The following is a 14543-nucleotide window of genomic DNA, read 5'->3' as shown; positions in this document are numbered from 1 at the left end:
CTGGGGCAGGGGTGGTGGGCATCGGAGCTGGCGCTCGGGCGGGGCGGGGCGGTGGGCCTGGGCAGTGGAAAGGCTGGGGCGGGGCCGAGTTTGGGGACTCCAACGCCCAAATCGCGCCGGGGTAGACCCTCACTGCCCGGGCGGCTCACACTGTCCGGGCTCCCGCCCACGTCCAGCAGACGCAGCGCGAAGTGCACGCAGTTGTTGCGTGTGGGGTGATAGGGCGGCGGGTCCGTGTCCATGGCTGCACGCACGCGGCGGTCCAGCCCTGCGCGATCCACGCCGCCGCGCCTCCGCAGCACGCGCCAGAGCTCTCGGGAGCGCTGCAGCGGCCGCCGCCCCTGCTTGCACACCACGCCTTTCCAGGAGCTCAGGTAGGTCCGCAGTCCCCCGCTGTCCTCGGGCTTTAAGCCTGCGGGGACGGCCGGCCAGGCATAGGTGAGAGCCCCTTGGGGGCTGCAACCCCAGATTCCGCAGCGTGGGACCGGGGTCTTCCCCGGGTGCGCCCTGCTGCGCGCTCACCCTCGAAGTGAATGATCTCTCCATCCCCACAGTAGACGCCCACGTGGGCTCCGCACCAGGGCCCGGTGGAGGACAGCAGCTTGAACAGGAAGAGGTCCCCGGGCTCAGGCTCGCCTCCCTGCAGCTCCACAGTATCGAAGTGCTGGCCCAGGAAGGCCTCCCAGAGGAAGAAGTTAATGGTGCTGACTGCCCCAGAGACCATCTAGGAGAAAGGAAGAAAGGAGCATACAGACCTCAGGGCGTTTGCATAGCAGGAGAAGCGCGCGGGGGGGGGGGGGGGGGTCACAGTCCTGGGCTCAGGGCTCAGGAGACCAGGCAGCACTCCCTCAGCCCCTCTCCAGCTATCGGAGCCCCCTCTCCACCCACAGTTGTTTGTCCCTCTTCTTTCTCCCCTCCTCCAGCTCCAGGGTCCCTTTCTACTAGCGCGCCTGCCTGGACACTCTTGGAAGTAACCCTGGGTCTGGGTGTCAGCTGGTACCTGGTTTGTTGAGCTGTAGACCTGGAGAAACAGGAGAACCTGAGTGAGATATGGGCCAGGCCAGGCCAGGCCCCTCCTCACCGGTAAACCTCTATTGCGCAGGTGCTGGTTCTACCGAGAAGGGTACAGCTGTGCCCATGTTCAGATAAGGAAACAGGGTTTCTGGAACCTCGCCAGCATAGTACCCTGGCGACTGTCTGTGTCTCTGCACTTCTGTTAGGAGGTGAGAAATCCAGCTCAGCTAGGCACAGAGGGCCTCAGGGGCCTGGCCAGGCCTAAGCTTTACTCTGAGAGCCTGGGAAAGGAGGCGCAGGTAGCATCCATTGGGGGAGCTGAGCTCTCCCAGGCTGAGGAAGATGCTGGAACAAGGAATGAGCATTGCTCCAGGTCTCTGGGTGTCTTGGTGGGAAGCTAGGGTTAACTCCAGCCAGCAGATCCAGCTTGTGCAGGAAGAACTCAGATCCTAATGTGTGGAGCTGCCCCAGAGCAAACTACAAAATGCCCCCGCCCCCCCCCCCGCCCCCCCGTGTGCAGCTCCATGTCCTTCTCCTTTCCCCTTCCCTGGGAAGCCTCAGGTAACCAACTTAACCTAGACCATCTAGGACTCCCATGTTTGAAATGGAAAGCTGTGCATCTCAGGAACCCAGAAAATTTGAGTGTGTCACCAGGCTTCCCATCCCCTATCCTCAGAAGGTCCCTGCTGTGCTGAGGACCCTGCTGTGCGAACAGCCCACCATCCAGTAGGTAGAAGGGTAGTGCCGCGGCAGTCGGTGCCTGGCCTTGGGGGACAAGCTGAGCTGGGGACTTCGGCTCCAGATACCTGGCATTTGAAGCTCATCTAGGGAAGAAAAACAAAACACACCAGCTATCCACCAGCCACTCTGCCTCCATGCCCCTGGCCCACCTGTGCACTGCATCTGTGGGTTGCCTGTCTATGTGGGTAGATGGATGTATAGTTAGCATGCCCACAAGCCTTCTTGAGAATGCTGGTCACAAACCCAGTCCTGGCTTGGTCACCTCCACAGGGACATCAAATAAGCCACCCCCTCTCTCAGCCTCGGTGCCCTCATCAGGAACGGGAAGGTGGAGAGTGGTCAAACAGTACAGGTGTGAAGCACTAAGAGCCATTGTGAGCTGCACAGGAGGAGGGCAGGCTTGTCCTAGGCCTGTTCCCAAGTATGCAGATTTGGGTGTCAGGAAGAAGGGCAGAATATGTGTTTCTCAGCTCAGAGAAGAGCTCAGAGCTCCGTGACCCCTGTGACCCCTGCCCCAGAGCTCACAGGAATCACCCAACTGGAAAGGCTGCCTCTCCCTCACAAACCCCAACTGGGGCTGGTGTTGGAGGCATTTTAGCCACTGTCAGCTAGGCCCCTTGGCTTTGAGTAGGGTCTGGGTGACACGATGCTCTTCAGAGAGGGATCTAGGTGATCTAGGGATCTATGTGTGGGCTCCATCCACACCAATAAAAGCAAGGATTGCCAGGAAGAATGAAATGGCCTCCTAAGCCTGACAGCAATGCCAGGAGGAACATACTGTTGATCTCCCACTACAGACAAGGAGATTGAGGCTAGAGAGAGGCCCAGTGGGATTTGAGCCGAGATGGTCTGGCTGGGGCTTGGGTGTCCCCAGGACTGCCTTGCATGTTGCCTGCACAGCAGGTGCTCCTTCCCCAGACCCCACCAGGAATAACTAGCCTCTGCATCTAGTAGTAAATACGGTAGCTTTCCTGACCTGGAGGAACAGCACTCTGACACATGGCTTCGAGCCAAGCACTGCTGCATGTAAGGGAAAGGAGTAGGGTTACAGAAGCCCAAGGACAGCACTGCCTACCCAATCCAGGCTCCTTGGCTGGGAAGGCCTTGCCTTTACCCCACAACTGGAGGGCTGCTAGACCTCAGCCTGGAGAAGTCCTGTCCCTGTGCCTCAGGGGGCTACTGTGGTCCCCCTTAGCCATGATCTGGCCTAACATCCAGCCCCTCACCCTCAGTCTAGCTCTGGGCAAAAGGAACCTCCATGTGTGGCAAGGTTTGGGGGTGACTGTCCTCCACCAGCTACCTCCATCCAGCACAAGGTCAGAGCTTCCTGCTGAGGTGGCCATGTGCCTGCACTCAGCCCTTCTTTGCCCTACAGTGATGACTGGATCTGAGTGCCCTGCCCAGCAGCTTACCTTGGAGTGGCACCCTCCACGCCTTGCTCTGTGGCCAGAGCAGAGAGGACAAGCTGGCCATGCCCCTGGCAGATATATAAATCAAGCAGGAAGTGCTGGGGGCCCTGCTCTGCGCAACACTGCCCAAGCCAGTCTAATGGCAGCACACATTCTTCCTGCGGCCCTGGGGGAAGGAGAGAAGCCAGATTGAGAGGCTTGATCCAGGTAGGTGACTGGCACCCTTTCCTTCTTAGCCCAGACCTGCTGTTCCAGCTCGATGCCTGGGTGAAGGGTGGCTCAGATGCTCCACCTCTACCAACTGTGCCCAGAGAACAGCCTGGGATTCCAGTCCCTTTAAACAACAGGTGAGCTTTCCGCAGTGTCTGCAGCCGTGTTCATTCCCTGCCTAGCTGCCACTGTGCCTTGTGCGTCAGAAGGCCGAGCTCCTGTTCAGGCTGTCCAGGGCTGGTGACTGTTGGTTTGCTTGCATTAGGACTTTCAGCTATGGTTCTGAGAGGGTCCACTTCTTCCTTTAATCCTCCCAAATTTTGTTCTGTGGATTTAGAAACATTTTCTATCTTCATTCACAGATGCAATGTTTAGGTATTGCTTACCATTTAATGTTTTCTTTTCCTCCCCCTTAGTCTTAACTAGCCTCACAATTAAAAACATGTATATGTACACATATACATGTTTGTGATATACATATATGATATACATGAATCAGTCATCTATATCTATTTATATCATGTGACATTTGTCCTGAACTAGGTTTATTGCATCCAATATGAGGTTATTGTTTTTTTCTTTCTTTTTTTTTTTTTAACCATTACTATGATTTTATTAGGCAAATGCTCCACCCCTTACACCACACCTCAGCCATTTTTGTTAGTGATGTTTGGAATAGGGTCTCATGTTTATGCCCCAGTCAGGGGCGTGATCTTCCTGTTTACATTTCCTGTTTATACTTCCCTTGCAGCTAGAATGGCCAGCTACACTACCACAATCCTCCTGATCTCAGCCTCTCAAGCGGCAGGGATTATAGGTGTGATCAGAATATTTTATAAAAATTCCATTTTAGCCAGGCACCAGTGGCTTACATCTGTATCCCTAGTTATTCAGGAGGCTGAGGTCCAAGGATCGTGGTTTTAAGCCAGCATGGGCAGGAAAGTCTGTGAGACTCTTATCTCCAATGAACTTCCAAAAAGTCAGAGAAGCAGAGCTGAGGCTCAAGCTCAGAGACAGCAGTCAGGCTCTGAGTTCAGGCCCCAGGACCTGCACAAAAAGATTCCACTTTTGGACTGGGAATGTAGCTTAGTGGTAGAGTGCTTGCCTAGCATATATGAAGCCCTGGGATCAATTCCTCAGCACCACATAAAAAGAAAAAGCCGGAAGTGGCGCTGTAGCTCAAGTGGTAGAGTGCTAGCCTTGAGCAAAAAGGAAGCCAGGGACAGTGATCAGGCCCTGAGTCCTCAAGCCCCAGGACTGGCAATAATAATAATAATAAGTGTTAAAAAGATTATACTTTAATACCTCAGATATTCAGCTCTACTGCTTTGCTTTATATATTCAGTGCTCCCTGGAGATTACAATGTAACAATTTTTCACAGTCTACTTAGAGATAACACTGTGTGACTTCACATTCAGTCAATGGAGAATGGAGAATTATGGGTCCATTGCCCCCATCCTGACCCTATTATACACTATAGAGGACATTACAATGGTCTCACCTGCTTCAAAGAGAAAAAAAAGTCTTTTATAGTGCTTTAATTGGCTATTTAATAATTTCTAATCTTAATTTTTGAAGGGCAAAGGTTTTGCTGATATGCTCTCCCTTTTAGACAAGGCATTTTTTTTTGTGGTGCAAAGCAGCTGATAAGGAACTGTAAGCACTTTCTTTTATCTGAAAAGATCTTTATCTTATCTGAGTGCCATTGATGGCACCCTAATAATTTGAACTACTGGGGACTGAGAGGACGAGATGGAGAATCCAAAGAGTTGGGTGGATGGCTCAAGGCCTTTGCATGTGGGAGCTCAGTCCTCAGTCATGCAGAAAGAGAATTTTATCTTCATTCGTTCTGTATTAATATTCTTTTTCTTATAGCTCTTCTCAGATTTTCTTCTACTAATACCTAAAATTGATGATTTTCAGTAATTAGCCGATGAATACTCAAAGTATTATACAGTCAGGCGAAATTTTGTGCTGTGTTGAAGATATTTTGGTTTTGGCAGTATTGGAGTTTGAACTCTTCTTTGCTAGGAAGGTGCTCAGCCACTTGAGCCATGCTTCCAGCCCTGTTGGCCTTAGTTGTTTTTTTCAAATACGCTTTCCTTTGGGGCTGGGAATATGGCCTAGTGGCAAAAGTGCTTGCCTCAAATAGGCTTTTCCATTTTTGCCCAGAGATGATGGTCTTCTTTGTAACTGGGATCCCATCGAGGACCACCATGCCCTACCCTGCTTATTTGTTGAGATGTAGTCTCAATAACTGTTTGCTTTGGCTGGCCTCGAACGGTGATCCTCTTGTTTGTTTCAACTTCTCTCCTAGCTGGCATTTCTGCCTTGAGCCATCACACCCTGCCCAGGATTTTTGCTTTTTCTTTGCTTGCAGTAATTTGATAATGATGTTCCTAGGGAAGAATTTAGGCCATTATTCCTTCATATTTTTCTCCATCCCAATTTCTTTTATCTTCTAAAAGTCTACTACTGTTACCTTAATATTGTTTGGTATATCATTTTATTCAGAGACAGAGATCTCACTATTTCTTTGATTTCAAAGAATCTTCTATTAAGTTTCTCAGTCTTCTATTAACCTCATCTTTGAATTTTTATTTTTAGTTGAATTTCCATTTTAAAAAATTCTCTTTGGCTGGGCACCCTTGGCTCACGCCTGTCATCCTAGCTACTCAGGAGGCTGAGATCTGAGGATCATCATTCAAAGCCAGCCCAGGTAGGAAAGTCAGTGAGACTCTTATCTCCAATTACCCACCAGAAAACTAGAAGTGGTGCTGTGGCTCAAGTGATAGAGTGCTAGCCTTCAGCTAAAGAGCTCAGGGATACCAGCCAGGCCCAGAGTTCAAGCCCTACCTCTGACCAAACAATAAAAACAAAACAAAAAAAAACCCTGAGCTGTTTTCTAGATTTCTCATTCACTTATTTATATGATCATATGATTATCTTTTTCATTGAAATCTTTTGTAGATTTTTATAAATACCTACTTTGGATTTTTTCCCAACATTTGAGTGGTTTTATCTACTTCCATTCATTTTTTTTCTATTGTCAAAATTATGGGTTTGTTTTACACTTCCAATTATTTTTTCAAAAATCACATAATGGATATTTGGCAGGATACATCCACAGATTTTAGACTTTTAAAAGGTCTCCTGAGCTGGTGGGTCATGCCTCTAATCTTAGGTACACAGGAAGCTAAGATCTGAGAATTAGGGTTCAAAGCCAGTTGGGCAGTACTTACTGCCCATGAAAGTCTGATTTTCGTAAGTTATGGGGCTTGAACTCAGGACTTGGGTGCTGTCCCCGAGCTTTTCAATTCAAGGCTAGTGCTTTACCACTTTGAGTCACAGCTCAAATTCTAATGATTAATTGGAGATAAGAGTCTCAAGGACTTTCCTGCCTGGACTGGCTTTCTACCTTGATCCTCAGATCTCAGCCCCCTGAGTAGCTAGGATTTTACGTGTGCGCCACCAGCGTCTAGCTTCTGTAAGACTTTTATCTCCAATTAGTAGCAAAGAAGCCAGAAGTGGAGCTGTGGCTCAAGGGGTAGAATGCTACCCCTTGAGAAAAAAAAAAATTAAGGGCAGCTCTCAGGACTAAAGTTTAGGCCCCAAGACCATCACAAACAAAACAAAACAACAAAAACCTCTAGACGGGGCTGGGAATGTGGCTCAAGTGGTAGAGTGCTAGCCTTGTGCAAAAAGCAGCCAGGGATAGTGCTCAGACTGAGTTCAAACCCCAGGACTGGTAAAAGTCACAAAAACAGAAAACAAAACCTCTAAAATATTGATATTTGGATTAACTGGCAATATTTAATAATTAGCTGAAAAGCTTGACCTCAAACTTGGGAGTTTGGGTTTAACCCTTTATTGTGTAACCATTTCATCCTTTTTCCTATTATTTCATTTTCTCTTCCCCCATTCTACTCTCCCTTTCCAGGCTCTCATTACTGTAGGTCAGGCTGTCCTCAAATTTGTGATCCTTCTGCCTTAGCCTTTCAAATCTTTTTTTTTTTTTTTTTGTCAGTTGTGGGGCTTGAACTCAGGGCCTGGGCTCTGTCCTGGGGCTTCTTTTTGCTCAAGGCTAGCCCCGTACCATTTGAGCCACAGGGCCACTTATAGCTTTTTCTGTATATGTGGTACTGAGGAATCAAACCCAGGGCTTCATGCATGCTACACAAGCACTCTACCACTAGGCCACATTCCCAGCCCCTCCAATCTCTTTTGAAGACATTAAACTGGAGCAATCATGGGGTTTCCCTCACATTTCCATCTCTCAGAGGTCACTGTCCATTGCATGAATTCATTGTCTTGAAATTTTGTTTTGTATATATTGTCATTTTTATTGTTATTCTAGGCAGAATAAATCTAGTTTCTATTACACCATCTTGGCTGGGAGCAAAAGCTCACAAATACTGTAAAGCTTTATTCAACAATGTATACTGTGTGCCAGACATTTGGATGTCTGTGACATCCAAATCAAGGTACAAGGTACATCAAGGTAGCAAGCCTAACAGTGAGAACAAAGGCCTATTGAGGTGAGTGTTACAATGTCCAAATGCAAACAAAGATAGTACAGAGGCAGTAGTTCACTCTGGGCAGCTGTCAGAGATGGAGATAAATAGGGGCTTGAAGATGAGCAAGGGTCCTTCAGGGGAGGATTTTTTTGTGTTGGGGAATTGAACCCAAGGCCTGGTGCTTTGTTAGGCGAGGGCTTGGGCCATGGCTCCCCAACCCAATGGGAGGATCTTGATAGGAATGAACTCTTGACAAGGCTCTAGGTGGCTTCATTCAAAGATACACAAGTTGGATGCTAGAAAGAAACTCTTTAAGAACAAAATGGCTTTAGCAATCAGATGAATGCAATTGCAGCAGTAAGAAGGCTGAGGCAGGAGGATTTCAAGTATCCTGTCTCAAACAGAAGCGAATCAGATCAACCTCTGAGGTCTTAAACCAACCTGCAGAACCTTTTCTACAGTTTGCACACATCTCTGTTCTGTATTTAGGAATATAATGGGTACCAGCAAAGGGTACAAGTGTACAGCACCACCATATCAAGCCCTCTCCATTTTTCTGTCCTGCCTCTCCAGCATGGTGGACTCAACCTCTATGTTTTTCAGACTACAGGATCTTTTTCTTCCATCCTGTCAATTTTCTTAACTGTCAATCATCTTTCAAAGCTCGTATGATATATGTCGTGCTAATAGCCCTGTCATCGCTGCCACTCTAGCACACACCTCCACTGCAGTGTGTCCTGAGGCACTGGTACAGGTTCCAGCCCCAGCAGGGAATAGAGAAAAGGAGCCAGGTCCTCTTAAACTTCGGAGAATTCAAAGTGGGTTTGGCTCAAACGGTTAACAAATTCATCCTTCAAGGCACAAGTATTCTGCTGAAAGGTTGGTTTGCTCCTAGTTTTAAGTAGAGAACAGAACCCAAACTCTTCAGCCTGTATGTCAGCTCTTTTCTCTACTGATGTTCTTATTTAGAACTCTGCATGTGACACCGTAGGACTTCTCTCAGTCCGACCCACAGACCTCGTTCAGATCCAAAGAACCACGCTGGGACTAAGCTGCATCGCAGTCGTAATTATCGTGGTCCCCTGGTTTGCCTGGTCCTCAAAAATGTCGTCAGCTGGTCGACACTAGTCAACCATAAAGGCTCAGGCCCGTCCCGGGACTGAAGGAGTCTCAGGGCCCACGGAGTTCCGATCAGGCCGGACTGGGCGGGGGTCCTACACGCCGCCGGCAGGAGCGGAGCGCTCGCACCCGACCCCCTGTGACCACTTCCCGGCGCCCCGCAGGGGCCGTGAGGAGCTCACACCGGGAGTCCCAGACTGAGACACCTCACGAGGGGTGCCGCGGACGCCGGAAGCAGTCCAGCCCGCCAGACTCGGGCGGCGCCCGGTCCCACGGCGCCCATTCACCTGCCGAGGGAACTCAGCCCGGAAATCCGCTTCTGCCGCGCTGCTGCGTGGGGCGGGACTTCCGGTCTCTCAAGGGAACCGGAAGCGGCTCTTTCCCGCCGGAAGGAGAGGGTTTTGCGGCCTCGGCGGGGGGGTCGCCCGGCCTCCAGTCTTTCCCTTTCTGTCAGCCAGCCAGGTGTCCCGCACCCGCCGCCCCTCTCGACCAAAGGCGCCCTCCTCGGAGGCAGGCCGGCGGCAGGCACAGGTGAGGGTTTGGGTGGTGCTTTTTGAAATTGGCAACAGCTCCTTTGGAGCCTTGCAGGGCTGGGAGCATAGATGGATGACCTAAAATAAGGCCAGATGGGATTCCACTCCCGGAGAACCCTAGACATCCTTTCAGGAAAGGAGATGTCAGTGACGATGGATGCCTCTGCTTGATTTCTACCCTACGGAGAACACATAAATTTGGCAAAAAGTTGCCTATGGGGTGGGGGTGGAGGATTCAAATACTGAGCCTCTTGAATTGTTGCTGTGTATTACTCGGGGGAGGGGCGGGCTTCTTATACAATTATTTTTGTGAGAAGGAAGCATCCGCGATCGCTGTGAGCCCCTAAGCTTGGCATAACCTGTTCAGGACATCATTTCCTTATAAAAAGCCTTAGATCTTAAAAGGAGCAGATAGCCACAGTCACGTGGTGCCTTAAATGCCAAGGGAGAGAGCAAAGGAAGGGGGGACACCGTCCAAAAAGAAATATACTCATTACCTCACTTAGGTAACTGAAACCCTTCCATACCTCACCTTTACAATAACAATAGCAATTTTAAAAAGGAAGAAAAAGGTAAAAAAAAAAGAAAGAAAGAAAACAACCACCAAGGGGGCTGCAGTGATTTCCACATACTATCTTCTAGAAGGGTTCAAGAGCCAAATTTAAAACATGCATAGGCTTTTGGGCTGTCTTAGGAATAGTCAAAACTATACTATGTATTAAATGTGTGCTTTCTTGCACTCAGGAACCATATCTTTCCCACATCTGTTTCCCCCACCCCCACCCCCAGGTTCCTCTATATCCCTTCTTTTATCAGATAAAAAGTCACCTGTCACCTCTCCTCTCAACCTGATGGCTGTCCTCTCAGAGCCTCAGCTCCTCACCTTGCTCTTCACTCCCCAGCTGCTGTGCTTTCCGAGAAAGCATTTTTTCCTGTAACTTTGAAGACATTTACGTCTTAATTCTCTTTTCAGATCAAGTTCCCTAGAAGCAGAAAGCAGTTGTTCCCAGGTTCTGGTCACTCAGAGATTACGGGAGCACAGCTCTTGTCTTTGATCTGCTTACAGCCAGGTGGAGAAGACACAGTGGTGGCAGAACAGCCATTTCATTGTTGTAAAGCAGGTGAGTATGTGGCACAGAACTTGGCTGGGGCAAGGGAAGGAGCAGTCTGGTAGTGCTTCCCAGAGGTGGGGTTTTTGTTTGATTTTTTTTTTTTTTTTCTCTCAGTCATAGGTTTGAACTCTGGGTCTGGGCACTGTCCCTGAGCTCTTCAGCTCAAGGCTAATGCTCTACCACTTTGAGCCACAGTGCTACTTCTGGCTTTCTATGGGTTAATTGGAGATGAGTCTCACAGAGTTTCCTGTCAGGACTGGCTTTGAACCATGATCCTCAGATCTCAGCCTCCTGAGTAGCTAGGATTACAGGTGTGAGCCACCAGTGCCCAGCTTGACTTTTTTTTTTTTTTTGGTGCCAGTTCTGGAGCTTGAATTCTGGGCTTGACAGTCTTGCTCAGCTTGACTTTTTTTTTTTTTTCTTTTTTTAAACTTAATGGCTAGTGCTCTAGCAGTCACTTGAGCCATGTCTCCACTTTCGGCTTCTTAGTTGGAGAAAAGAGTCTTTCAGGTTTTTCTGGATGGCTTCAAATCACCATTTTCAGATTCCAACTCCAGAGTAGCTAGTTACAAGCTTGAGCCGCTGATGCCTGGCTTCAGAAGTTGTTTTTGAGCTGTACAGAAATTAGGTGGACAGGGAAGGGCAGACCTGTTTTATGAGCTGCTTTATAAACTGTAGGTGGTACAAAAAAAATCAGTGATGCTGTCTCAAAACTTACTCAGTGTTGTCCTAACTTCTGGATGGGGCTTGTTTTCTCCTCCTTTCCTCTCAGTTCAGTGGATCTTAGATGAGAAAGGGAATAGGAAAGTAGGCCTTTCTGCATGGCAGAAGAAGAGACAGACTTGTAAAATATTAATGTATATACCCAATAAATCTGTTTCCAAAATGTGTTCTTGCTTTAAAAAATGGACAAGTGAGAAATGTCAGTTTGGAAGGTTGCAGCCCTTAAATTCCTTTTAAGGAACAAGAGTCACATTTAGGTTTAGGAATGAAAATGGGGAGATAGTAAGATTAGGATCTGGGTTCAAACTACAAGAAGGTTTTGATTGAGTAAGATTACATGTTGTTTGAATCAACTATAAGCTGTTCGCATACATGATAATTTAATCCCACCAGGATTTTAAGCAAAACAGCAAGAACATCTCATTGTTGAAAGAAAAAGCAGGCTGTCAGAAACTTGTGCTTAATTTTTCTGGGATAGGTGGTAGTGGAAAACAGTGAGCCGGTGGGGCATACTGTGTGAAACGAGAACCCACCAGAGTGTGGCAGCTGGAGTGTGGTAGCAGCTCAGCACAAGGACCAATGTGTGTGGGTCCCAGTCACCCTTTCCTGTCATCTTTCCTAATGGCAGGTGCTGACTAGATGAGCTGTTTATTTATTTATTCATTCATTCATTCATTCATTTGTGCTGTACGTGTGGGCTTGAACTCTGGGCCTGGGCACTGCTCCTGAGCTCTTCAACCCAAGGCTAGTGCTCTACCACTGAGCCACAGCACCACTTCAGATGAGCTGGTTTGGGGGCTGGCAATATGGCCTAGTGGCAAGAGTGCTTGCCTTGTGTACATGAAGCCTTGGGTTCAATTCCCCAGCACCACATATACAGAAAATGGCCAGAAGTGGCACTGTGCCTCAAGTTGTAGAGTGCTAGCCTTGAGCAAAAAGAAGCCAGGGATAGTGCTCAGGCCTTGAATTCAAGCCCCTGGACTGGCAAAAAAAAAAACCCAAACAAACCAGATGAGCTGGTTTTTCCAAACAGAAACTCTCATCTTGCATCTGGTTAATTAACCATAGGTTGCAGTAAAGGAAGCATATGTGAAGAATTCAGATCTCTTGAAGCTTGCAGTTCAGTTATCTTTCCTGTAATATCTTGACATGGTAAAGACCAGTGTTGGACCGTGTTCTCCTGGAGACTAAGGAAATAGAGTCCTTGAAGTCAAGTCGACTCTGCTTTTAGCCTCCTAAAGGAAAAGGTAGATAGAACAGGTCTTGTTTGCAAAGTAAATTCAAGACCTACTTATCTACCAACAGCAACTGGATACTTTCCATTGTCTTATAGAAAGTAAGAGTGGTGAATTTTTAGATGAGAAAGGTGGAGAAGAAGGTATTGGTGGCCTGAGATCTGAGGATCAAGGTTTGAAGTCAGCCTAGGCAGAAAAGTCTCTCTAACCAACAAAAAAGCTGGGCTACAGGTGTAACTTAAGTGGTAAAGTGACAGCCGTGAGCAGAAAAGCAGAGAGCTCTAGTCCTTTTTAGTTCAAGCTCTGGTAAACACACACATACACCCATACTTGCTAGTATTCACAAAGGCTCTGTGGTTGTTTTACATACCCCCCTCCTTGTTTGTGGGGGCTGGGGGGCACTGGAATGTGAACTCCAGGACATTTACTCCATCACTTACCCAGGCCTTCATTCCCTTTGTTAATGTGAAGCGCAAAAGCTAGTGTAATGACTTACCTTAAGGGTTTAAAATTGATATGTGTAAAGCTAAGAGAAGAACAGATTTTTATATCCTTTGTTGTTTAATCTCCCAGTGTCAGGGATTGTGGCTACAGTGGTCAAGAGTTTTAAAATGTCTTCTGTTTTGTTTTCTAACAGACTTGTCAACAAGTTTCCAGTGAGCAATTCCATGAGGTAAACCTTTTCCTCGCTGAAATTTAGTTTCATCAGATTATTCATGGTTATTTTAAGGAATTGAGGTACCTTACTGGAAAAGTAAAAAGCTTTTGGGGGTTATTTGTTCTGGACTTAATTTTTCTTCTTGGAGAAGATGGAGAGGCCCAGGCCGGCAGGCTGAGAACTACAGTGCTGCAAAGTAGTCTCTGGTTTCCTCTGACAGGATTTTCAGGTCAAAGGTAATTGTAAGTAGCTCTTTTCTTGCTAAATAAAAGTATTATTAAAGTCTTACAGTGTCAAGTTCTTATCCACTTTTCCGTTCATCAACAATTACAACGTGAAGTACTCCATGAAGCCTAGTAGAGCCTGAATTCACCCTTGCCCCATCATATACTAAGAATGTATCTGAATAAGTGGACATCTATTGCAGTTGTTTAAAATCTGAGCCATTTCTGTGCTTACACCTCCTGTACCTCATCTTGGGGCAAGGAAGGGGGTGGTGTGTGAGAAATTGTCAGGGTAAGTGGTTAATTCTAAAATCCGTGCTACTGTTTAAACTGAAACAGTTCAGTGGAGAGTGAGGGGTACCAGCTTAGATTATTTTTATCTTTATTTTTATTTTACTTATGGCTAGGGTGCTGTCTCTGAGGAGCTCTCTGCGCCACAGCTCCACTTTTGGTTTTTGAGTGGTTAGTTGGAGATAAGAATCTCATGGGTCTTTTCTGCCTGGGATGGTTTTGAACCGTGATCCTCAGAACACAGCCTCCAGAGTAGTTAGGATGACAGGTGTGAGCCACCAGTGCCAGGCTTTAGATTGTTTCTAACAAAATCTTAGGTGATGAGAAGAGGGCAGGCCTGTGCTTAGAGGCACAGTACTGGAACTGTGTCTGCATTGGTTCATGAGTGGAGTTTTTGCTCGGAGCCTGACTCGAGCCTCGGTGTGCTGTGTGCAGTGCTAACTGGGTAACAGAATGCAGCTAAGATGGCCAAGCGGTGAGGCAGGCACCCAAGGTCCACTTTGCTCTCCAGGATGCCGTGCTGCTCTGTGCACTTGCTAAGACTGTGTTGGTGGTTGTTCGGTGGACCATAAACCTCCCAGAGTGGTTTCCCTTTGAAGGGAGGCAGTGGTGGAAGATGGGTGTCTGTCCAGGGTCATGGGCCGGACAGCAACACCTCCCAGGTCTTGGCTTCCAGTCTCTTCCTGCACATTGCAGGGCAGTTCCTCATCTGCACAACACCCAGGAGTGGGTTGTGTGTCGTTTTGTACCAGAAGT

At 47.8% G+C, this 14543-nt stretch overlaps 1 long non-coding RNA gene and 1 other non-coding gene across 2 annotated transcripts; both read left to right on the top strand.

The window, feature by feature from the left end:
• Positions 1-8941: 8941 nt before the first annotated feature.
• Positions 8942-13555, top strand: LOC125368353. Its single transcript, XR_007214224.1, has 3 exons — positions 8942-9542; positions 10518-10665; positions 13252-13555. It is a non-coding gene; the product is annotated as an uncharacterized LOC125368353 (long non-coding RNA).
• LOC125339147 lies at positions 12560-12686 on the top strand. The gene has a single exon (XR_007208436.1). It is a non-coding gene; the product is annotated as a small Cajal body-specific RNA 15 (non-coding RNA).
• Positions 13556-14543: the final 988 nt, after the last annotated feature.

Source organism: Perognathus longimembris, chromosome 20 (genome assembly GCF_023159225.1).
Source record: "Perognathus longimembris pacificus isolate PPM17 chromosome 20, ASM2315922v1, whole genome shotgun sequence".
NCBI lineage: Eukaryota > Metazoa > Chordata > Mammalia > Rodentia > Heteromyidae > Perognathus > Perognathus longimembris.
Note: the sequence above shows the minus strand (reverse complement) of the source record. Positions and strands in the feature narration are given on the sequence as shown.